Here is a 25,161-nt window from a genome sequence, read left to right on the forward strand (position 1 = left end):
ACAATGCAAAATTTAAACGGCACCCTCAAAAATAGTACAATTTCTAGATATTGAAAATAAACAGGGCATCACAAAAAAGACTTGATTAAGTAAGAGTATATTCCTGAAAGTAAATAGTAATTGTTTGGATTATAACTTAATCATTAATCGGGCTATATTAGCGGCCAAACATGTAAAAGTTGATGAAATTTATTTTCAGTTACAACAGTGGTTCCAGGCTATCAGATGTATGTTAAATCATTCGCTACTCTTGTTGATGAAAATGAACACGTAAATTATCAAGATATACTCGGAATGACATCACATAATCTTCAGTTGAAAATTGTTCAACTATTATTATATAACAACTTTGAAAATTACTCATTTGTTACAAGCCCGGATATAAAATTAATAAAATACAAAAAATCGAAGAAAATTAGTGTCAATCATTTTCAAATTTGAAAGTAATCCATAATTTCATATTCATAAATACAATTTTACTGTATTGAATAGTTTATAACCAATGTACACCTTAGCCACAGCAACGCGTGGACGGGGTCCTACAGTTTGTCATAAAAATATATATCTGTGATAAAAATATTTTTATAAAATCGACTTTGGATCATTAGAGGGTCTTTAAATATGACCGTTGTTTTACCTCTTTTGCCTTATTTTTACTCTTAAAAGGACTCTCACATTTGCCAAACGTTTGAAATTCTCCACGTCACGTTTAGGTAATCATTAGTTGCTTGTGCATAAATTGTGACGAGACGCAATGAAATTCTTTAATCGTGCTTAGCATACACAAAACCTCATAAAAGCTCAACCTAGTGCCAGCCAATATTTTAATTGCGGATGCAATTTGCACATTTTTCGATGCACACAACAGCTCAGTTTTCATGGTATTGCCTAAGGCCTTGCTATGAGCTCGAAAAGTGTTGCCGTTGCGCTACAAATTATGGTATAAATGAAAATACTGAAAGAGTAATCGAATTGACAAAAAATATCATCTGCTCTTAGGTAAGTTGTTATAAGCAGCAGTAGAATAGTATTGTAATAACCATTTTCAAATTGAATAGTAATTAAAACTAAATCATTGAAAAAGTCTTCACATAACCTAAAGGATCTTTATTTATGGAATTATAGTTAGTAATTAAAACTAAATCATTGAAAAAGTCTTCACATAACCTAAAGGATCTTTATTTATGGAATTATAGTTAGTAATTAAAACTAAATCATTGAAAAAGTCTTCACATAACCTAAAGGATCTTTATTTATGGAATTATTTATATATACATATACACAATTTAATCACATTCTTTTATATGTGTAATACATACATATATCTATCCATCTGTTTTACAAATATAATATATGAAATTACTATTTGATTTTTATAATATTTTTATTTTAAATGCTTTTTTTTTGGAAACTTAAAAGGTATTGAATATGTTTTGGATTGCATTTGATATTGATAGGAACACGGTAACACCGAATGGTAATCTAGAGAATGTGCTGCGCATGCGCTATTAACACCATTGACAAGTGAGCTCCGGCTTGGTTCGTTAGTATTTTTTATGCAGTCACTTAATATGTTATTTTTATTGCCGTTCTGTTGGCACCTATAATATCGAATATTCCAATCCGCTGTGACATTACCCATTTCGATCTACGTTTGCGGCTTGCTTTTTCAGTCTTTATCCCAAACGGCTCCCCGCTCTACAACAAATCATTACCGACGGCATTTGGTTCTTCCAACATTAATTTCTATTGCTTGTTGCCTACGCAATACTTATCAGGCACGCTAATTTTTATTGTTTTTTCAAAATCCCTTTTTAGCTTTTGATGGCTTTGACCTACCGCCGGTCAAGTAATAATGCTGGCAATGACAGTCACACGTCCATCGCACATTCATTTTAATTACTTTGTAGGAAAAAGCTCTTTACAATTTCTGTATATTTATGCAAAGTGTTGTTGATGTTTTATCAGTTTATTGCCAGTTGTTGCACATGTCATCTGTATGTGTCAAGTTGACAATGCATCACCAATGTATGGTGGCGCAAACTTCAGCGCCTGCGCGTATTTGCAACGTTGCCCACCGTAATAGACGATCAAAGATAGCTGATAGCCAATTGTGGGTTATGTGCCATCGTACCGATGCGTTAGCCACATACCTGCTGAACGGCGGCTTTGCACTTGGAAATCTGCATGCAAATTAGGTACCTCTTGTCTGATAACACTTGTCGCTACCTTTGATAATGTGTATGCAAATTAGACAAATGCAATATCGTCGCGAATCTATTTGAAAATTAAACTGCAGTTTAGATTAGAAAAAGTCAACTTCGAAATCGTTATATTATGAAATACTCATACAAACATGTATGAAGCGCCAATATCTTTTTACAATTCAATTTTTCGAACCCATTAATAATAAATATAAAGTTCGAATTAGGAAGCTCACATCCCAACTTATACAAAATAGGCAAACAAAATTTAAATTACAATAGCTTGAAAAGACTTTTGAATTTTTTTTGTTTTATAAACTAATAAATACTTCACATTTCAATCATTTGTTAATTATTTATGTGCAACAAAATTTATTTACCGAAAAGTAAATGAGGCCTTTCTATGTCAAGTAACTAAATGCGTGTTGCATGCAGTTCTAGTCCCATTCCCAGTCTCACTCTTTCTTTCACAATGTTGGTTCCATCACTTCAGAAATCTAATATTGCGAATCCCAAAAACAAAAAAAAAAAAATATATATATATATATATAAATGAGTCTCAGACCCCCCTTACCGTACAAGTGTGTGAAATATGCAGTTATATTTACCATACTGAAATTTTTAAATTAATTACGAAAATTATGCATTATTTTCTACAGAAGCCGTAAGCGAGAAGATGAATATACTCTATCATTAGTAATTCTTCTGAACGTATGACAGTATACGTTTGCACTTTGCAACAACAAGAAATGGAAGCTATTACAAAACCCGTTGGACTAAGTACCTTTGGGTAAAATTTACTTATTGGAAAATATACACACACATATGTGTATGTAAAAAGATAAAATTTTCATACCTATGCCCCAAGAGTTGAAATCCGGGTGACTGTCTGTCCGTCCGTCCGTCTGTGCAAGCTGTAACTTGAGTACAAATTTAGATATCTTTATGAAACTTGGTGCACCTGTTTCGTGGTATCATTAGTCGGTTGGTGTTGCAGATGCACGTAATCGGACCACTGCCACGCCCACAAAACGCTTTTAATGAAACACAAATAAATTGCCATAACTAAAATAAATAAATTATATATATGGGATGGTATGAGATGACTTTATAAGAACCGCGCTCAAAATTAGACAGTAGGCGTGACACCGATGAAATCGGATTACTACCACGCCTATTTCTCATATATCACAATTTTAAATTTCATCTGATTCTTTCACTTTCCACTATGCAAATCAAGCAAAATATATAAAGAAATCTCAAACGGGTATGCCGTTTGATTTTGCGAGAGTATGAAATGTTCGGTTACATCCAAACTTAGCCCTTCCTTACTTGTTTTTATGTTCAATTCGTCCATGTTCTTGCGGCTAGTTTTCACAGTGTCTACCCATTCGTTTGACCATGTACGATGTATCAGTAGATGCATTGCAAGGGAAGACGTCAATCGAGGTATGCAGATGGCACCAATAAAACCAACATATTATGAATACTCTTCCAATAATAACACCAAAAAACTGTAACACCCAAATATAACAACAAAGACGACAAGAGTGTATGCCCAAGGGAAGACTCCTCTGACATTGTGCTGCACTCACACCCTCAACCATTTACTTATGGTGGTTACCAACTTTTGCAGCATCTTAGGAAAAAATCAGTTTATAGTACCTTATTGTTAGTGAGAATTAAAAAAATTTTAGACGTTGCACATAAAAAACTGTCGCTAGTCTGACTAGAAAAGGAATGTGGCAGCGTAGCTTCTGATGAAGACGAACGCCACAATAGAACGGGAAATTCTTGAACGGTCATAAATCTTCAGCGCGCCAATGTAATCTATCTAAACTAGTACATCGCCAGAAGTGGCGAAGGCAACGAGTAGATGACAAGAGAAACGAAGGTAGAGTAGGATGAAAAGTAAAATATAGAAAGTAACGGAAGCTTTAAATCTTTGTGTAGTTTGTTTACCACACCATCTCATTTTTACATTTTTCTAAATATTTGTGTTATTTTTGTAATGTATTGGTGTTTCTGGATTGAAATTACAAAAATTAGATTGGAAGAATATCTGAAGAAGAGCAAGGAAATTGTTTACTTTCTACGAACAGATGAAATATGTAGAAAAATTCACAAAAACATGCGCTTATAAAATATGATACATATATACTTACTTTTAATATAAAACAATATAAAACAATATTTCCAATATGAAGTAGTGGAACTAGACTTATCAGTTTATAACCTTCATAACATTTTCAACAAATTGGTTTGATCCTCTAGTCTGCCAAAGAATTTTCTTCATGTTTTGGCGAAATTGTCGAAATCAAATACGACTTTCTTGCTATTAATAATTGTACATCCAGGTTTTAACCTTGCCAAAAGATAATTTTAAGAAGTTAAAAAATATTTTCCGAAACATATCGTTATTGAATGAAAAGTATAACTTGGTGGTTTTCAAGAAAAACTAATAATTTAAACAATTAAAGAAGCTAAGTTCGGATGTAACCGAACATTTTATACTCGGGCCATTCGCAAAGAACAAATCTAGGGATATACTTTCAGGTGTTGGTAAAACTTTTTATTAAACAAAAAAAGGTTAAATTCGGCTGCACTTAAGCTATATTACCCTTCACAGGTACATTTCATATAGCAACTAAATATAACTAAATCTAAAAACGTAACCAACGGTTTGCATCTAAGGGAAAACGTTTTGTCAATTCTATTCAAATTAACCACGTTGTTTTATATAAAGAACCTTCAAGTCCAATTAAGGTTGCCTTAGAACGATAAAATAACTTTTGTGAAGATCTTTATAAGGATTTTGATTGCAGAGTTCGTATGGCAGTTACATGCTAACTATAGTGATTCGATCTGAATAATGTTCGGCGATTATAACGTTGACTTGTACAATAAACTATATCAAATTTCGTTAAATATTTTCAAAGAAGTATAGTTTCCACACAAGAACTTGATTTTGATCGGTCAATTTATTTGGCAGCTATATTCCAAAGTGGTCCGATATCGACGGCTCCTACAAATGAGCAGCTTCTTGGTATAAAAAGAAAATTTGCAAAATTTCAGACGATATCTCAAAAACTGAGTGTATGTACAGACAGACAGACTCTTTTGGCTAAATCGACTCGGCCCGTTACGTTGATCTTTTATACATAGGTCTACATGGGGTCTCCGACGTTTCCTTCTTCTCAAAATAATTAAAACTGATTCGTAAGAGTTCAACATTCATTATTCGAAAATAAATAATAATCGGAATCGAAACCGTGAATGGATTACAATTACCCTTGATTACTATATCTTGTTTCGCGTCTGCTCAACTCTAAAATCATCTTAATTGACTTAAATGTGGTATTTGTGATGTAAGCTCAACCAAACAAGCTTAATTTATTACATTGGTTAAATGAAGAAAAAGTCATCCAGATAATCGGTAAACATTATATTAAAGATGTGGGGTTTAGACCAAGATTTACATCGATTTCATTCATAATTAACCACCCAATTTCATTAAAATATCATCTATATTGACCAAAATAAACTGTTTAAAGTAAGGTGGAAAGTCGGAATATCCTGCCTGGATATATTGGGGTTAAGGAATGGTCTGGGCTGATTACAATAACTTTTGTCATTACTCAAGTATATGGAGCTAGGGGTAGTATTAACAATTTTATCCATTTTTGGTATGATGACATATTATTACTAGAAAAAGACGTTCTCTGAGTTTCATTAAATACCCCACATATTGACCGATATATATGGTATATATGGCATAGGCGTCCTAATATTCGGTATCAGATGTGATTTACACTATTGAAAGCTAAATTGATATCTGCGGCGTAATGTATAGCTAGAAATAGTCCTGTGAGAATTTGAATGACTAAACATAATTCCAGTAATGACCTTCAGTTTCCTCAGGCTGAAATATTAATTGGGGCTGAAAGGTCTACTGGAGCGTTATTTGCAATTTTAAATTAGGGGTGTTGAGTTCTTAAGGCTTGTTCATTAGTTTGTAGGTCGGAGATGTCCGTAGAATAGTTTAGTGATTTTTAGTACTCCAATTAGTGTAATTATTAAATAGTTTATTAGTAAGATTATGATTAAATTTGTTTGGGAAATTATATAGTTTGTGTAAGTTTAATGAAGTTTAATGAAGTTTGCAGGGAGGAATAAACTAAGATTAATATATGGTTGTATTTCTAAATTTTGGATAAATCATATTGTTGAAAGTTTATCTAGAAATAGTGTAATTAATGTAAGAATTATTATAATTGTAATACAAAGGGTTGTCAATTTGTTGTTATTGATAAAAAAATATTTCATTTGAAGTCAATGAAGTTACCTAGATGATAAGGACTAGTATTCCTTCTAGAAAAATTCGAAATAAAATATATGAGAATCAAATTTTTTTGCAATTAGTCCTGATAATAAACAAATTTGTAGTGTTTAAATTAATAGTATTAACCCTATACCTAAGGGGTAATTTATTTGAATAAAAATGAATATTGAGATTAATGTGGAATATATGAAGAGTTCTATAATTTCAGGAGGTAACTTAATTATTGTAAAATATTAATTTTCGGGATTAATGATAAAGTTATTACTTTTCCCTTAAAGTTTTAAAAGACTAGATCTTATTTTTGGTTTACAAGACCAATGTTTTTGTTAAACTATTAAAACTAATGTTAATAAATTTATATTACAGATTGCCTTGCCTTCTAATCGTAAACATTTATTATCAATGCTTTTGAGATTAGAGTATATTGTCTTGAATTTATTTTTTCTTTTAATTATTTAATTAAATTTAATAGATTATAAAAGATTTTTTAACATAATATTTTTAACTTTTGGAGTATGTGAAGGTGCTTTAGGTCTTTCTATGTTAGTGTCTATCGGACTCATGGAAATGATTATTTTCAATCATTTAATATTTTTCAATGCTAAAATTAATTTTTATGATACTTTTTATTGGTTATATTTGTTTTATAAAGGGTTTATTTTGAATAGTTCAAAATTTACTATGTATTGTAACTTTTATTTTTTTTACTTTAAATTATTGTACAAATTATTTTGTGAATATTTCTTATTTTTTAGGGTTTAAGGTTATTTCTTATGGCTTGATTTTGTTAAGACTTTGAATTTGTACCCTTATGATTACAGCTAGTGAATCTATTTATAAATATAATAATTTGTTTTTTATTAAATATTATAATTTTGTTGGTGTTTTTAGTTTTGACTTTTAGAAGAATTAATTAATTTATGTTTTATTTATTTTTTGAAAGAATTTTAATTCCTACTTTATTTTTAATTTTGGGATGAGGGTATCAACCTGAACGCCTACAGGCGGAAGTATACTTATTATTTTATACTTTTGTGGTTGATTGGTTGGTTTGTTTACCAATATTAGTTGGGATTTTTATTTATGTAATAATTAAAAACAATTAATTTTTATTTATTAAGTAGTTATATATTTAATTATGATTTGCTTTATTTGTCTTTGATTTTAGCTTTTTTGGTTAAAATACCAATGTTTTTGGTTCATTTGTGATTGTCTAAAGCTCATGTAAAACCTCCAGTTTTAAGTTCGATAATTCGAGTTTTATTTTAATTAGTATGTTTGCGTCAAACTGACTTAAAGGCTTTAATTGCCAATTCTTCTGTTGCTCATATAGGAATTGCTCTAGGTGGATTGATAACTTTAACTTATTGAGGACTTTGTGGTCCTTATACTTTAATGATTGCTAATGGATTGTGTTCATCAGGATTGTTTTGTTTGGCTAATATTACTTATGAGCGATTAGGAAGTCGTAGTTTATTAATAAATAGGGGGTAATTAAATTGTATACCTTCAATGACTTTATGATGATTTTTATTAAGATCTTGTAATATAGCTGCTCTTCCTTCTGAACACACATATCATTGAAAAGTTATTGTAGAGTATGGACTTTAAGCTTCTGGTAAAAACTGTTCTGGAAAACTCATACATTTACGGGACTTCATATACACACTAGTATTCTCCATATACACTAAAGTATTCTCCAAAGAAATAAGGAATATTTGGAATTTATTTAAATGTCCTTCACCCAATGTGAGCTCAAATATTTGTAATAGTTACGTCTGTGCTATAACACATAGCGAAAATAACCGAGAAATATTTACACAAGTTGCATAAAGCATTTTAATGATGCTATTTTCTATATGGCGTAAGCTAACCCACTCACTCATTATTTGCCTTCGTCTTAACATTTTTTGTTTATTAAACGCCAGTTCACACACGGACTCTTTTGTCGTTCAAACGGATGTTTTGTAAGCGAGGGGACGTTTTTGTTCGTAACAGCTCGCTGCTTCGAAATTCGGTATTCCTTTTCATTTTGGAATTCTTTTCATGAATATTTACATTACGTTCGGAAATTTGAATGTTATTATTTTTTGTATGTTATATGCAAATATGTATGCAAATTATATTATAGAAATGTTTTAGAAAAGGGTGAATAAAAATAAAAATTAGGTAATCAAAAATAAATTTTTTCACCGCGTACATGAAGCGTACAACAATTTGAGCAAAAGAGAATTTGCCGACAATAAGCGACAAAAAAGTCACCGTTTGAACACCGTATATTCAATAATTTCACCCAAATTCTTTTTGGGGAATTACTTGTTCTGGAAAAAAGTCTCCGCTGCATAACCGCCGTTACTATCGGCAGGATTTCTTCTTAAGCGCACATTATTCTTTCCTATGGCATTACTACTAGCTGTAAGCGTGTGTTCGTGCCAACCCACTCCATCATTTACTATTTTTAAGCATTGAAAACAGACACAATAACAAAATAAAACAAGTAAGGAAGGGCTAAGTTCGAGTGTTACCAAACATTTAATACTCTTGCAACTTGCAAAGATTGGAGCCGGGGAAAAACCTTTAAGTGTTGGTAAGACTTTATATTAAGAAATGTAGCGAAGAGGTTCAACTTCATTGTTCGACGAAATGGTGAGTGGATTACAATCAAATTTGGTATTACATTAACTTATTTTAAAGGTCATAGACTCACTTAGTATTATTACTATATTATAGTTCCCGTCAGCGAAAATTATACTAAAATCATTGGGGCACAGAAATGGAGGGGCTGATTGCATTAATTACATTGTTCAGGTATACTTGAGAACTTAAGTATTTTCAAGCAATTTTTTAAGTATATAAATATAAACATATACATATATGAAATATAGTCAGCCCGACGCTTTAAAATCGTGAATATCTGGTATAAGAGGGTTAAGGCAAGTTTTCGTCCGATTTTACTCATTTTAAGCACAAAGATACACTGTTATTAGAAAAACACGCTTTCAATTTTATTAAAATAACTAATACATTGGCCGCTTATGTGGTATAAAGCCAACTGGAAGTTCGAAAATTTTTATATTAGATATATGGGAGCTACAGGAAGTATTAATCCGTAATCCGTAAATCCGTTAAGTATTATTATCAAAAAAACATTTTCTCCGAATTTCAATTATATATCTGACAGATTGACCGATATTTTCGTTAAAAAGTGAGCCAAAGGTTCTGGCGTCCACATTTGCGGTATCTTGGCATTTGAATAGCTATGGACATTTTGACAATTTTTAAGACCCAAGATGGCTGACCTTAAAAGAAGTGTTCGTGCAAATTTTAATCGCGATATACCATATTAATTAGTGCTTGATTAGTATACTGGAAAGTAAAAGAATCAGATGTAATTTAAAGTAGTGTTGTACGGGAAGCACGCCTACTGTCCGATTTTCCCCCTTTTTAACACTATTACATGGGAATGTCAAAATAATCTTATGTACCAAATTTGGTTGAAATTGGCGCAGTAGGTTCAGATATATGGAATTTCACCTAAATGTGGGCGGTTTCCACGCACATTGTCCAATTTTAACATCTGCTCCTATAGAGCCCTTTTTTGGCATCTCGGATGTAAAATTTAATGTCTCTGACGCATTTCATTATTTAAATATCTCACTTTTAGTAGTTTTTAACAAAACCGTTGTGTCGGGAGAGGTTATCATCTGACTTCACCTACTTTCATGCTGTCGCAAGAGGTTTCGAAAGAGTATGTCATGGGCAAATTTGGGTGATAAAGGCCTGAAAAGTTTGGGAGATATACACGCTAAACCTTTTAGGGTGCGGGGCCACGCCCCCTTTTTTTAACTTTTAAAGCACAGGTGCCCCTCATTATTGCGATTCCTTGTACCAAATTGCAATTTTTATCTTAATTTACGGCTTAGCACGGCAATTTATAAGTTTTCGACTAATAGCGTTTTGTAGGCGTGGCAGTGGTCTGATTACGCCCATCTACGAACCATCACTTTTTTGCCAAGGGACACGTGTACCAAATTTCAAGATATTTTTCATCAAGTTATCGGTTGCACAATCGGACAGACGGACAAACGGGCGGCCAGACAATCACTTCGTATTCAACTCGTTTCGTCATCTTCTTAATTTATATATAGTATTGTATATTAAACTCCATATCTATGTTCGAAAGCTAAATAAGGTCAGAATATAATTTCTAAATATTTAAACCTATCACAAGAGCAATTTACCAAACAAACACTTGGAAACAACCAAGAAATGAGCTATTTCTGGCCGAATCGAATAGTAAATATTCTTCAAAATTTAAGGATAAACGGTGTGATTATTTTTATATTAAATATTGCAATCGTTAGACAGTCAAAGTATTTTTAAATGGTAGAATCGAAATATTACATAGCAGCGTTAGAGGTAATACGATATGTGATCGGATAACAATCATTATCAGTATACGGTATTATTCAAAGTTAAAGGAAACCTCTTAAAATGGAAAATATTAACTTGACGCGAAATTGAAAACCAAAAAAGAGGGACTGAAGCATCAAGATATATAATTGCTTTACATAATTTAGAAAACTATTTTTATTTAACGCAGTAGAGGTACTAGGCGGTATTTACACCGTGCTTATTACCCGTTTTACGTAAAAAACTTTAATTACATTTATTTATTTTTTGCTTTAGTTTATTAAAGTACTTTAGTTTATTAAATTACTACAGTCGCTTTCAATTTCCCTAGCACGCATATACTATGTTTGGACATTTCCAATTATGCTTTTGACCTTACATTGGATTTCCAAAGCTCTAAGTTAGATCGCCCTCCTAAAGCGTTCCCCTATATATATTATAACGTTTATATCTAGTACCAGTATTTAAGAGATGGGTTCAATTAAGTTGACAAGTTTTACCTACCGAAATGTTCCTTATAAACTTACTTAGTGTTAATTATTGCCAATTATTTATTTCTTTAAGTCAGAGATTTCAATAAAATGAAGCCAACTGGAAGTTTGGCCAGATGTAATCCATTTTTGGCATCACAACTTATTATTTCCACATAAAGATGTTCTCTGAGCTTCAATAAGATAAATCACATATGGTCAATATATATTTCGTATAAAGCCAACTGAAATTTCGAAATTTTTTATATAAGACTTACTGGCGAATAAGGAAATTGTTGACTCGATTGTACATACATTATTATCATAAGATTCTCTGTGAATTTCAATAATATATTTCGCAGATTGACCAATATATTTGGTAGAAGTCAGTCATAGTCACTGTGGTGCACAAATTCGGTAGCTGGAAGCTAGGACTTAATTGGTGCTTGATTTATATCCTGTTAAGTAAAAAAAGTATATTGAATTAAAAATTAGCTCCGATTTCGCCCAAGATCATATTATGCAAGTTGTATACTCTCGCAACACGTTGCTACAGAGTATAGTAGATTTGTTCACCTAACGGTTGTTTGTACCACCAAAAACTAGTCGAGATAGATAAATAGCTATATGGTATACATATGTATATATAAATGATCAAGATAACGAAATTAGTTCAATTGCATGTAACTGTCTTTTCGTCCATCCGTGCAAGTGAAGTTGTAAATGCACGGAATTGAAAATTGACCACGCGCACAAAATACCCTTAATTGAAAACCTTTAAAGTGTTATAACTAAGCTTCAAATTTAGACAAAACCTGTAATTTTGTACACTGGATCTGTGAAGTAAGGGGCATCTGTATGCTGAAAATTTTTAAAAAGATCCATCCCCTAATAGGTTTAATGAACCTATTTTACAAATCCCTAAAGCAATACGAACCAAACGGGATGTATTTCTACCCTTCTGATTTTTTGTCAGAGACATTAAATTTTACCCGAGATTTACTGTATATAAGCTCCTTCTCCGTTTTTTTATTTTTCTGGTTGGTCACATATACCAGTTATGTACATAAATTATCTTTAGCCTCTTTGGTTGAGTTTATATCCCATATATCTATTTGGGATAATAAGGTTGATTTTAATAAAAATATCTCGGACATTAAACAAAAAGTAGTAGTGGAACTAAGTGAGTATATGGCTTATAGTTTAAATTAATAAGATACCAAATATGTAATCACTTCACAGATTCATTCAATAAGGAATATTGTATACTTGCGCCACATTTTTATACTATTGTAACATGTTGCTACAGAGTATAACAGTTTTGATAACTAACGGTTGTTTGCATCACCTAAAACTAATCAAGATTGATATAGAGTTATGTATATATAAATGATCCCGATGAGTTGAAATTCGGGTGACTGTCTGTTCATCCATCCTTTCGTCTGTCCGTGCAAGCGATAACTTGAGTAAAAATTTATGTAACTCGCTGAATCTTGCTACATATATTTCATGGAACCCAAGGAAGGTCGGTATTACAGATGCGCGGAATTGGAAATAGACCACGCCACAAAATACCATAAATTGAAAATGAAAAAACATATCTTCTAAACCGCTCAACCAAACTTGCTGAAAAGAAGCCATTCGAGCGAGTGTGATAACTCTTTCAATAAATTCGACACAAGCATTACATTTCACAACCTAGATGATAGGGAAGGGCATAGTAGGAACGGGTGTAAAAATTGGATAACGGATAAGTGATACCGCCCACTTTTAGGTTAAATTCTATAGGCCAGGAACTACTTAACCACTTTTCAACCAAATTTGGTGTGTGGGGTTACCAAAAAATTCCTATCATAAGCTGTGAAAATGGACGAAATCGGCTGACAATCACGCCTATTTCCCATATAACAAACTTTTAAATTCCATCTAATTCTTTCATTTATATGGTAGTATATAAATCAAACATCAATGAAGTTATCAGAATAAAACTTTGCAAAAATAAGGCCCTCAAGATATTTCATTTTACGCCCACAAGTTGAAGGAATCGGAGTATCGGCTGACTTTATGCCGTATACAATATCGGTCAATATGTAAGATGAGGAACTAAAAAGATTTGTTCTTAGAAAGTTTGGTCGTTTTAGATTCAGGCGTTTGTAATATACATAATTTAGTTCTATTAGGAGACGGAGCCACGCCTACTTTTAAAATATTTTCAAGCCTCGGATACCCGTCCCTATTTCAATACCATGTACCAAATTACAGTCTTTTTTACTTGCTTTCAAATATTTTTGGCAACTAATTCTAAAGAACTAAATATAAAATATTTTTTTATGGACTGCTTACTGCTTATTCATATCGTGTGTGTATTTTTGGCAAATCTTACTCGCACAATTTCTAATTTTCATTCCTACCGTTCATACTTTGATGTATTTTTCGTGCGTAACTTTTTCATTTTGATTCATTTCCAGGTAACGGAGAATTTGTCTGCCTAAAGTTAAAACTGCTACTGTCAAACTCAAATATCAAGCTCTAATGGTCCAAGTCATCAAACAATAAACGAATCTATAGTTTTATAAATTATATTTCGACATACATAAAAAATCTTATATCTTACATTACTATATATCAAGCTGGCTCGACACAGACAGTTCGATCATGGATTTATTGAATTTAAAGTGTTAAATGTTAAGCGTCATGGAAATTTCAATATAAACCATCGATTTGAAATAATAATTTATGCGATAAAAATGATGCCACAAGCAGGTTGAAAAGTTCGTAAAAAATTGTATTTCAATGTTTTTCGAAAAGTTTCGGAGTACGATTTGTTTTTTTATTTTATTTTTGCCTCAAAGTAAACCTCACTCTCGTATATTTATTACTGAATATACCCTGTTCAGAGTATCGCATGAAGAGTGATCAACGACAGCTTAATGTTATGGTTTGTACATGTGACAGCTCGTTTCGCTCTTGAGGTCAAGGCATGGGCATAGAATGTCAACTACCTCGATCGTTCTTATTTTACGTGCATACAATGTGAGTTTTAGAATGTTATCGTGCGTATTAATCCCCTTTGGACGTCCCCTGGATACGCCGTCTTCGGTGTTCATATGCTCTTAATGGAATTTAGAGAATCACTTACGAAATGAGTTTTCGACTTGCCCGCTCTTTTTGTTATGAGTGTGTAAATGCAATAATGTTTTCAAAACCATTTTTTTACTTTCCCATTATTTATTATAGTTTCTTCATTTAGAAGAAAAAATGCGCATATTAATATTAACCACAATTTAACTTAAAGTATAGCATTTTAAACAAATTTCAATTATGATGTATGTACATTCTACAATTTGTCCCAAAACAAAACATAAATATCAAAGAAGCAATCAGTGAAAAGTGTAATACTAGTTGCAATTGTGGCACAAATTTACATTGTCAAGCCACACATGCCAATCTGAAACATAATCAGGGAGTATAACACTGGTTCTATATTTACGGCAGACAGCTTTAATTTTGCAGACAACTTAAAGAACTTTGCAAAAGTAATTTCTTCTTTTCAAGGATATAACAAATTTTTAAATTGGTTTGGTATAAATTTAGATAAATTATGGTATCAATTTAAAAATGGCAGAAATAATATTCGTGTCAAATCAAATGGCAGTCATGTGAACTAAATGATATTGCTGTATTTACTTTCATTTAGCGGAGTTCAAAATCTTTGAGCGCCAAAATTGTCCAAATTGTCGAAAAAGAAATAAGTTGCTAGGTCGAATAGTTGATGACTTTTCCTACAGAGCTTTTGGAGTATAGCGTTGAGCTGGCTTTCGTGTTATTGATGTGGGTGTAGTCAACTGCACTACTGCATATCAAATGCAAATTGGTCAAAGTGTGAATTTATGTGAGAAATATTGTTTTGTCTTGCTCTGCGCACAACAACCGCACAGAAAGATTTAGTTATTTACAAAACCATTCGATGTTGCGAACACGCGAATATACGAGCACACACTTAATATATACATGCAAGCACAATGCAAACAAATAAGCAATGGCAAAATGATTTAAGCAACTATGCAAATTGCAAGTCGCGCCAAGTGACGTGACGTGCGACCGGCGATGTACAACAAATTCTGTACAGCAAGTAGGCGTTTATGCAGGGCAGTGACGCTGTCTGGCATATCGTCTGGGGTGAATATAAGTTGTGCTTACTTTGTATGCTTACATTTGTTGCATTCTAGTGCATTTTCTTTTCAAAGATATCAAAAATTAATGGCAGCAACAAATTCAATATATTATAACTGTGTACAATAAATGAGATTCAATAAAGCTAGAGGCTTTTGTTAAGACTGAAAACCTTACTTCGATATTGATTGGCTGCTTTCGTTATCAGTTGGTTTTTCATTTAATTTGAATCCAATAAATTTCGAAATAAATTTCGTGTAAGCCATTACTTCTGTGCAACGGCATAAATTAACAATCCAGGTTATGCAATGCGATTTTTACAAGCAATAAACACTCAATTAACAATTTAAAAATTAATTTTTAATAAATTTGCTCACATTTCCTCTGAATGGCAGCACATTGCCGGTGCAGTCTACCATTGCGCAATTGTAAATGGACGCGCGTTGTTTGTATCCACAGCGCTCATAAATGTAAAATGCAATTTCGACATGGAAAGCGATGATTTTTCCAAGCGACCACCTCAGAAGTGCATTGCCGAGGAAACACACAAAAATGCAGTGCATTAAAATAATAAAAATATGTGTATAAAGTAGCATAATTGTCATACACTTTAAACACTGCATCGTGGTGGGATTCGGACATGACACTTAGTATCACTGTCATATGACCTGGAATATATTTTCTACTACAGACATATGTATATGCAAATGTATAGGTATTGAGATATATTCATATGTATAAGTATGAGATAGAGCTCTAATCCACAATGGTGAAATTTAAAGCTAAACCTTAATTTAAACACGAACTAAACATATCTATGTATCATTTGAATCTCTTTTACTCTCTCGTCTACTTCTACAAATGTTAAAGGGTTTTCCTTTGAGCTTGTAAATTAACTCTAGTATATAAGTGTGGGTTTTTTTAAGTAAAAATATTAGTAGAAATTGTTTAACATTTGAAAAATGAAAATAAACATTTAAGGAAGGCTAAGTTCGAGTGTTACCGAACATTTAATACTCTTGCAGCTTGCAAAGATTGGAACCGGGGAAAAACTTTTAAGTGTTGGCAAAACTTTATATTAAGAAATGTAGCGAAGAGGTTCAACTTAATTGTTCGACGAAATGGTGAGTGGATTACAATCAAATTTGGTATTACATTAACTTATTTTAAAGGTCATAGACTTACTTAGTATTATTACTATTTTTACTTCCCGTCATGCTTTCTCAATTTCATTAAAATAACTAACACATTGGCCGATTATGTTTTATAAAGTCAACTGGAAGTCCGAAAATTTTTATATTAGGTATATGGGGGCTAAGGGAAGTATTAATCCGATTCAAATAATTGATACAAGAAAATATTATTGTCAAAACAACATTTTCTCTGAATTTCAATTATATATCTGACAGATTGATCGATATTTTCGGCAAAAAGTCAGCCATAGGCTCTGGGGTCCACACTTCCTTTTTAAAAACTTTTAAGCCACAGGTGCCACTCATTGTTGCGATTCCTTGTACCAAATTAAGGTTAACTCGTCTCGTCCCCAACATTTTCCATATCAGCATAATATCAGCCTAATAATCATATTTTATGAAAGTTCCAGTCTAATTAGCTTTTATATATTTCATATTTATGAATATCAACCACATAAAATATTTACTTATAACGGATTGAACTGTATGAAATGTATTTAAAGTAAATACTGATAAACATAAATAATCAATCACATTTCGATTTCTACAATATATTTATTTATTGATTAATAATGCTGTAATTATCTTTGACAATTGTTGAGTGGACCTTTTCATCTACTATATTTGTACTGTGAGATTTTTATATTTATATTTATTATATTATATTTTGGAGTTGTGTTTTCATATTCCATGATGATATATGTATTCCTACATAGTACCCATCGCTTTTCCGTGGTCATATTTTAATAAGTACATATAACAAATAATATTCTTATAGCTAAGTATGATCTAGTTTTCAATTATTTTCTGGACCAGTATTAAAAAAATTGAAAACTGAATTTATCACCGTAAATTCACAGATGAGGTTTCATACCTTTTCGGACCGCTGATTCGCATTCTCATATATGCAGAATATCTGGCGCGCACACATCGGCTCAGAAAGCCATAATTTTCCAATTAAGCGAAAATGAGCGATTTATTTGCCATGAAATCAGTGAGAATCACCGATAAAAATCTCTTCGCTTGCGCAACACTGCGTCACTGTTGCCGACGAGTTATCGAGATGTTGTTGTAACTCGTACAGCAGCTGCTGCCGACGGGTTCGAGAGGAGTGCATAACCACTCACGTGAGGGCACGGCTTGGTTGGCCACCGTTTATTCGTCTGTCGTTGCTGTAGTTGCAATTATTTATGCGCGCGTGTAGAGATCTGGTTGTTTTTGTAGGCTCTGGTATGTGTGTGCGTGTAAGGTTTGCCATAACTCAGACACTTGTGCTGCATTGTGGGAGTATGTAGGTTTATTCAGCCACAGTTGCCCAGCACAGTACTTACAATGTTTTTTCCTCGTTATTCCTATTGGTTTTTTCCGATACTTTGTTGTTGGTTATGTTGCTAGGCACTTAACCCCGAACTGTGCAGCGTCAACATGAACAGTAGCACACGTGCAACGTTGCCACGGTATAGCCGGAAATTTGCTGTTTATCTATGATATACATATTTGTGTATGTCCACATTCGCAAAGGGAATTCCCCCAGCAGCGGCTACAACAATAGCAGCTGTTACAGTTGCCTACTCATTCCATTCCGCTCGTGGCTTCGTTTGTTAAGTCCCAGTTGCTTACATATATTGTATGTGTTGCACGTTTCTTGCCACTAGGGTGGCGGCACTGTCAAGTGGAAAATTGCTGAATATGCGCGTAGGTGCTTTCAGTATTTTTTGGCATTTGTGGCATTTTGTTGTAGACCCTTACCGCCTTAGGTTGGGAGTATGCTAAAATGGGTAAAGAGGGTATACTCTGAAAAAGTGAAATAATTCTCGCTATTGCAGGCCAATGTACGAGTTCAAAGTTTATATCGCCGCCAATATCTCCGGCCGCACCCTCTATGCTCTTTCGATATCCTATATGTGATATACATATACATTTATACATACGGATGTGAACTTACCAGCAGTGAAAATAACTACTGGTGGTTTTTACTTTTCCTACTGATGCCCAACTCGCGAGGTCAATATCTATCTGAATTCAAAATATAACTGAAAAATCATGTAAAATTGTGGGCCAAGTCTAAAGTTGTGAAATAATAAAACTTTTAATTACAAAGAAACCTTTTCGTAAATCAAACTCTCAAAAATTATCCATAAAATTAAACCAATATTATTTTATACAAAATATTTAAAATAATATTGTACAGCTCATAACAAATACTTTCATAATTCATACAAGGCGGTACTTTTCGGGCCAATTTACTGTTAATTGGAAACTAAAAATTTCGAAATAGCTTGATTCCCGTCGGGAATTTCTGGATGTCATTATATATATGTACATATGATGCAATGTGTTGGTATCTTCCACCATCGTCATGGTCATTGGTATTGCAAGTGGAACGGAATGTCAAACAGTTGCATGAATAATGTTAAAAAAAAAACGTCTGCGTCCAGTTTCGTTGAAAATTGTCCCTTTGTTAGACATTGTTTCTGAAATCTAAAGGTAGAAAATTCGGAAATGAACTAGCAGAATTTTCAACCAAAATATTTAACTCAAACCAACTTAAATTTACAAAAGTATATCCACATCATTTCAAAAACTAAATTTATAACAAATAAAGAAGGGCAAATTCAGTGTAACCAAATATTTAATACTCCCGCAACTTGCTAATATCAAAGCTGGTGTTGTAAGGGCTAAGATCTCCCAACCTGTAAGAATCAAAGCCAGGGAAATACCTTCATGTGTTTGCAAAACTGATTCAACATTCATTGTTCGACGAAATCGAGAATAGGATACAATCAAACTTGGTAGTTGAAAGTCACTATATCGGGTATATTGGGGTTAGGTGAAGATCTGGAATGAATACCAGATGTACCGGTATAAAGTGCGCGTAAAGATACAATTGTGTTGGCACATTTGTAGTGAACGAGCCTTAGTTTTTTTTTCAGTTTGGTTCGCATGACATATGTCAAACATATTCAATAACCTTACAATCATTGAACTCAGAACTTCATATTTTTTCATTGTGTTGAAAATGTCAAATTTTGTACCGGAAAGTGATGATTTGCGGAAAGCATCATTATACTCTCGCAACCTGTTGCTACAGAGTATAATAGTTTTGTTCACCTAACGGTTGTTTGTATCACCTAAAACTAATCGAGTTATATATAAATGATCAGGATGAAGAGACGAGTTGAAATCCGGGTGACTGTCTGTCCGTCTGTCCGTCCGTGCAAGGTCTAACTTGAGTAAAAATTGAGATATCTTGTTTCATAACTTGGTAGACATGTTTCTTGATACCGTGAGACGGTTGGTATTGCAGATGGGCGTAATCGGACCACTGCCACGCCCATAAAACGCCATTATTCAAAAACAAATAAATTTCCATAACTAAGCTCCACAACAAGATACAAGACTCTTATTTGGTATACAGGATCACAATAGGGAGGGGCATCTGCAGTTAAAATTTTTTTTTTAAGTGGGCGTGGTCCCGACCCTAATAGGTTTAATGTGCATATCTCCTAAACCGCTAATGCAATAATAACAAAATTCACTGGAAGCAACTGTTTTCAGAACCTCTACCTACAGTGTGAAAATGGGTGAAATCGGGTACAACCCCGCCCACTCCCCATGTAACGGTACTGTTAAAAACTATTAAAGCGCAATAAATCAAGCACTAAACACGCCAGAAACATTAAATTTTACCTCAGGGATGGTATGATTTCAACCAAATTCGGTGCATAACGTTTTTTTTTCATATTTCTATGTCATAGTGTGAAAATGGGCGAAATCGGACTACAACCACGCCTACTTCCCATATAACACCATTTTAAATTCCATTTGATTCTTTTACTTTCCACTATGCAAATCAGGCAACAATGACTGTATCGGGATAAAACTTTGCGTGAATAATCCACAAAGAAATCTCAAACGAGTATACTATTTGACTTTGCGAGAGTATAAAATGGTCATTTACATCCGAACTTAGCCCTTCCTTACTTGTTTTTTATTTCAATTTGACGAAAAGTACTGCAGAGTGGCATCGAGGCATATGGTCTCTATCAGAAGAAACATGCAAATGATGGTTTCAACCGTTCAGAAATATTTAATGTGAAAAGTAAATAACACATCGATCGAAAAACAATCAGAATGGGCACGCAAAGCAAAATCGGTTCAATACTTGGCTGGCAGCTGCAACCCTACCCGCCGTATTCACCAGACTTGGCACCTTCCGATTACCATTTGTTTTCATCGATGGGACACGCTTTGGATGAGCAGCACTTCGATACCTACGAAGAAGTCAAAAATTGGCTGTCTGATTGATAAACATTTCTATTGGCGTGGTATCCACAAATTCCCAGAAAGGTGGTCAAAATGTATAAAAAGCAATGGTCAATACTTTGAAAAATTATACCCTGAACAAGGTATATTAAGTTTGCCACTATGTTTGTAACACCCAGAAGGAAACGTCGGAGACCCTATAAAATATATACATAAATGATCACCATGATGAGTTGAGTTGATTTAGCCATGTCCGTCTGTGCGTCCCTCAGTTTTTAAGCTAGCGATCTAAAATTTTGCACCTGTCCTTTTCACACTAGAAGCTGCTCATTTGTCGGAATGGCCGATATCGGACCGCTATAGCATATAGCTGCCATACAAACTGAACGATCGGAGTAAAGTGCTTGCATGGAAAACTTTTTTATTTGACGAGGTATCTTCACGAAATTAAGCACGAGTTATTGCTCCAGGCAACAATGTATTCTCCGCAAAAATATTTTAGATCAGATCACTATATCATATAGGTGCCACACAAATTGAAAGATCGGAATCAAGTTCTTGTAAGGAGCCTTGGTATTTGTGAATACAACTATAGCTTCGGTGCAACCGAAGTTAACTTTTTCTTAGTTTATTTTTACTTTCCCAGTTAAAATTGTAAAACCGTATTATTTAAAACTACTAAAAGTATGTAGGAAATTTTATTACTACGGTTAGTTCTAAATAATACAGCTTTACATACATACATATGTACATATGTGCATATCTACATACGTAATTTTCCTGTGTTCATGTTAACCGACAAATCAAGTCGTCTGCCACATTCGACCGTCTGATGAATTTCAAATATCCTTGTAATGAATTGACTTATAACAAGTAAGGAAGTGCTAAGTTCGGTTTAACCAAATACTTTATATTCTTGCAACTTGTTAGAATCAGAGCACGAGAAATTCCGTCAGGTGTTGGCAAAATTTTATATTACAAAATGTAGCGAAAGAATTAAACATTCATTATTCGTATCTGGGTAATTATTGTATAATCATTTTTACGGTTTAAATCTAATATCTCACAGCGGTCAGTCTGTCATCTTTAAGCGCTGGGGTCCACATACTTGGTATCAGGAAAGATTTCGAAAAGATTTATGCCGACAACGTTATTGGTTCTCGATTTACATATATACTGTGAAGTGGAAGAATCATACATGATTTATGTCCGATATCATATGCAATACCAACCTCCCTTGAGAGCACGCCTACCGGGTATCATCCCGATATCTCAATTTTTACTAAAATTATTCCTTGCACAGATGAACGGACGGACAGACAGTCACTCAGATTTCTACTCAACTCATCTTGATCAAATATTTTTGGGTATTACGAATAACCATTAGGTGAACAAAACTATTCAACTCCATGCAACATATATCCAGAGTATACAAACAATGTTTTACTTTATGCATTGAAGCAAGAATTTATGTATGGATTTCTATTTTTCAGTTTTAAATATTTTACGCTAACATTACTGAAAACTAAAATATTTAAAACGTTCTACGGTTACAACCATTTTAAATAATAATGATAGTGTATTCCTCACCTAATAAGTAGTTCGCAATATTATCGCGTTAAAAAACTCGATTTTCCTTTATAAAACAAATATATAACCAACCAAACTAATATTGGAGACACAGTCCATATTAAGCGCTCATTAGCATGCATAATACTGCTTCAGCATATGAAAATGAGCCAACACTTGCTCCGGAATCAGAGGTCAACTTGAATAACACCAAAAATTTGTCCCCAACTGCACATACATTATTGCACTTCCTTCCGGTCTTTGCTTCTCTCTCTCTCTTTCTCTTTCTATCAATGTTCCTTTCCGACTCGCTCATATGAGTAAAATTTCAATACCATTTTAAGTGAATTTTAAGAAACTTTGAAAATCAAATATAACCGCAATAAATAATTCAATCCTTTTTTATTTAAGCAGCATTTCCTAACCCTCAGCAGCATTTCCTAACCCGACCATCTTTTCTTGACTATAAAACTGCTTCTGCAACAAACAAGTTTGCTACAAATTTCTCCATGTAAATTTATGCAAAAGCAATTAATCATAGTCACACATACTCGGGGGGATAAAAAGAGAAAATGGCAGTGAGGGTGAGATACTCATCCTCAACCCTTATTGGCACAGGGTATTATATTGTACTCTGCATATATAATATATAACGGCTGTGTATATACCATATTACTAAGTACATAAATTTAACTGTATCCAGTACAAACGCAATATCATTATAACGAATTCGTTTAACTTATCTTCAAATTTAAAATTATTAATTTTTTTAATTTATCTAAATAACAAAAATAAATAAATATATTAGACATCAGAAGAAAATCGATACAACTGTAGGAAAGTACACTAATTCGTCACTCAACCTACACTCTGGCTATATTTTTTTTTTCATTTTTAAGTCCTATTGAAATATTGTAGAAAATGGACGTATATTGAATGACCTTAGATTTTTTGAAAACCTATGAGCTCCGCACTGTGCAAGAATTTGTACTTCATTTATTTATTTATTACAATGCAACAATTTTGATTATAAAATAGTTAAAGGGTAATTATAGAATTTCTATTTGGACTATAAAATCTGATCTATTAAATTGGTTAATATGTTGTAACATTCAAGATTTTAACCTCTAGCCAATCTACACAAACGCCACAAAAAAACAAAAAAATAAATAAAATTTGCCTGCACCAATATTGTAGCGAATTATGTGATATCTATACAATGTAATAACTATAGTTCTTCAGACAACTGGACAATTCTCTTATACCTTTAAAAATGTATTAGGCAGTGGTACAAAAATGTGATTGCTTGGCGTAGATTTGCTAACCGAATTTTAAAAAATGCGTCGAAAAGTTCATTAATATTTGTAGTAAAGTCGATTAAGAGTGAGTAAGGGTTAATGTACTCATTTACTGAGTATTCGCGAAATTGCTGCTAGGACCTTAGTTAACTTTGTATTCACATATGAAGTCAGTTGCGTTCAAATTTATATTTGTTAAGCACTTTTTCACCCTATCTTCACATGCATTTCATTTCAATTCTCTACATTTGTTTCGTTCCTCTGATTTCTATTAGAAATACAACAGACAGGGAAGAAAAGGTGGTGGGTTTAAAACAACCTGCTCAGTGTTGTTGTTTTTATTACGTTTGCGGCAATGTGACAGCTGGACTACTCATCCCTTTGTTATAGGGCGAATACCCACACCACTAATCTCTCTCCCTATTTTTGTTTAATACCTATTATGTAGTTGTTGCAAAGCGAATGGCCGCCATGCAACAGCATCAGCATTAGCTGAATATATTTTGGGCGCAAGTGAAATAAAGCAGCCTCATCGAATAGTAGCCATATACACACATGCACATACACTTACAAACACACAGCCACATTCAAGTGTAATTGTCACGTTTATGTGACTGTCGGCTGTCTCCTTTATGTGCTACGTGTATGTGTCGCTCGCAGTGAATATGCGCATGTGGCATTGTTGAAAGCAAAAGCAAAATGGCAATATGGCTTTTTGGAGCGAAAATAAATCATAGCAGAGACGACACCATGTTAAATTGGAACTTTTTACATACCCTCGCCGCCACACAGCTCTTGTCAAGCTATACACTCTGTCTTCCTCTTGGTAAAATCATATGCACTTATTGTACAAACATATATACGTACATGCTATATAATTTGGCGTGTGGATACATTTATGGTATGCTTCAGCGGACTTACATGAACTTATTTGACTAAATTTAAAATGAGTCGCGTTGCATTTAAATTCGTTCATTTACCAATTTTGTTGCACTTAAAGGTAAAACTGTAAATAGAATTTTGGTAAAGCCAGACGCAGTTTCGACGCATTTACTATTGAAGTGGAAAAATATATTTTTCTTTCCAATGAGATTTGCGAAACAGTAATTAATTTTTAATTTCGTCTTTCTGTTTGCCGCCACTTGATTCGTTTTGGTGTACTGAGAATTGTATATTGTGGTCGTTGATGGTGGCTATTGGACATTAACCGGTGCACCGTAAGAAAACTGTTTA

The 25,161-nt window shown here is 33.2% G+C and overlaps 1 protein-coding gene and 1 pseudogene across 4 annotated transcripts in view; both read left to right on the forward strand.

Moving 5' to 3' along the window:
* Positions 1-25,161, forward strand: part of Antp (homeotic protein antennapedia) — a 198,236-nt gene that overhangs the window by 18,883 nt on the left and 154,192 nt on the right. The gene's annotated exons all lie outside the window — the stretch shown is intronic.
* Positions 3,606-8,130, forward strand: LOC138856343 (NADH-ubiquinone oxidoreductase chain 4-like; annotated as a pseudogene).

This window comes from Bactrocera oleae, chromosome 2 (assembly GCF_042242935.1).
Source record: "Bactrocera oleae isolate idBacOlea1 chromosome 2, idBacOlea1, whole genome shotgun sequence".
NCBI classification, from domain to species: domain Eukaryota; kingdom Metazoa; phylum Arthropoda; class Insecta; order Diptera; family Tephritidae; genus Bactrocera; species Bactrocera oleae.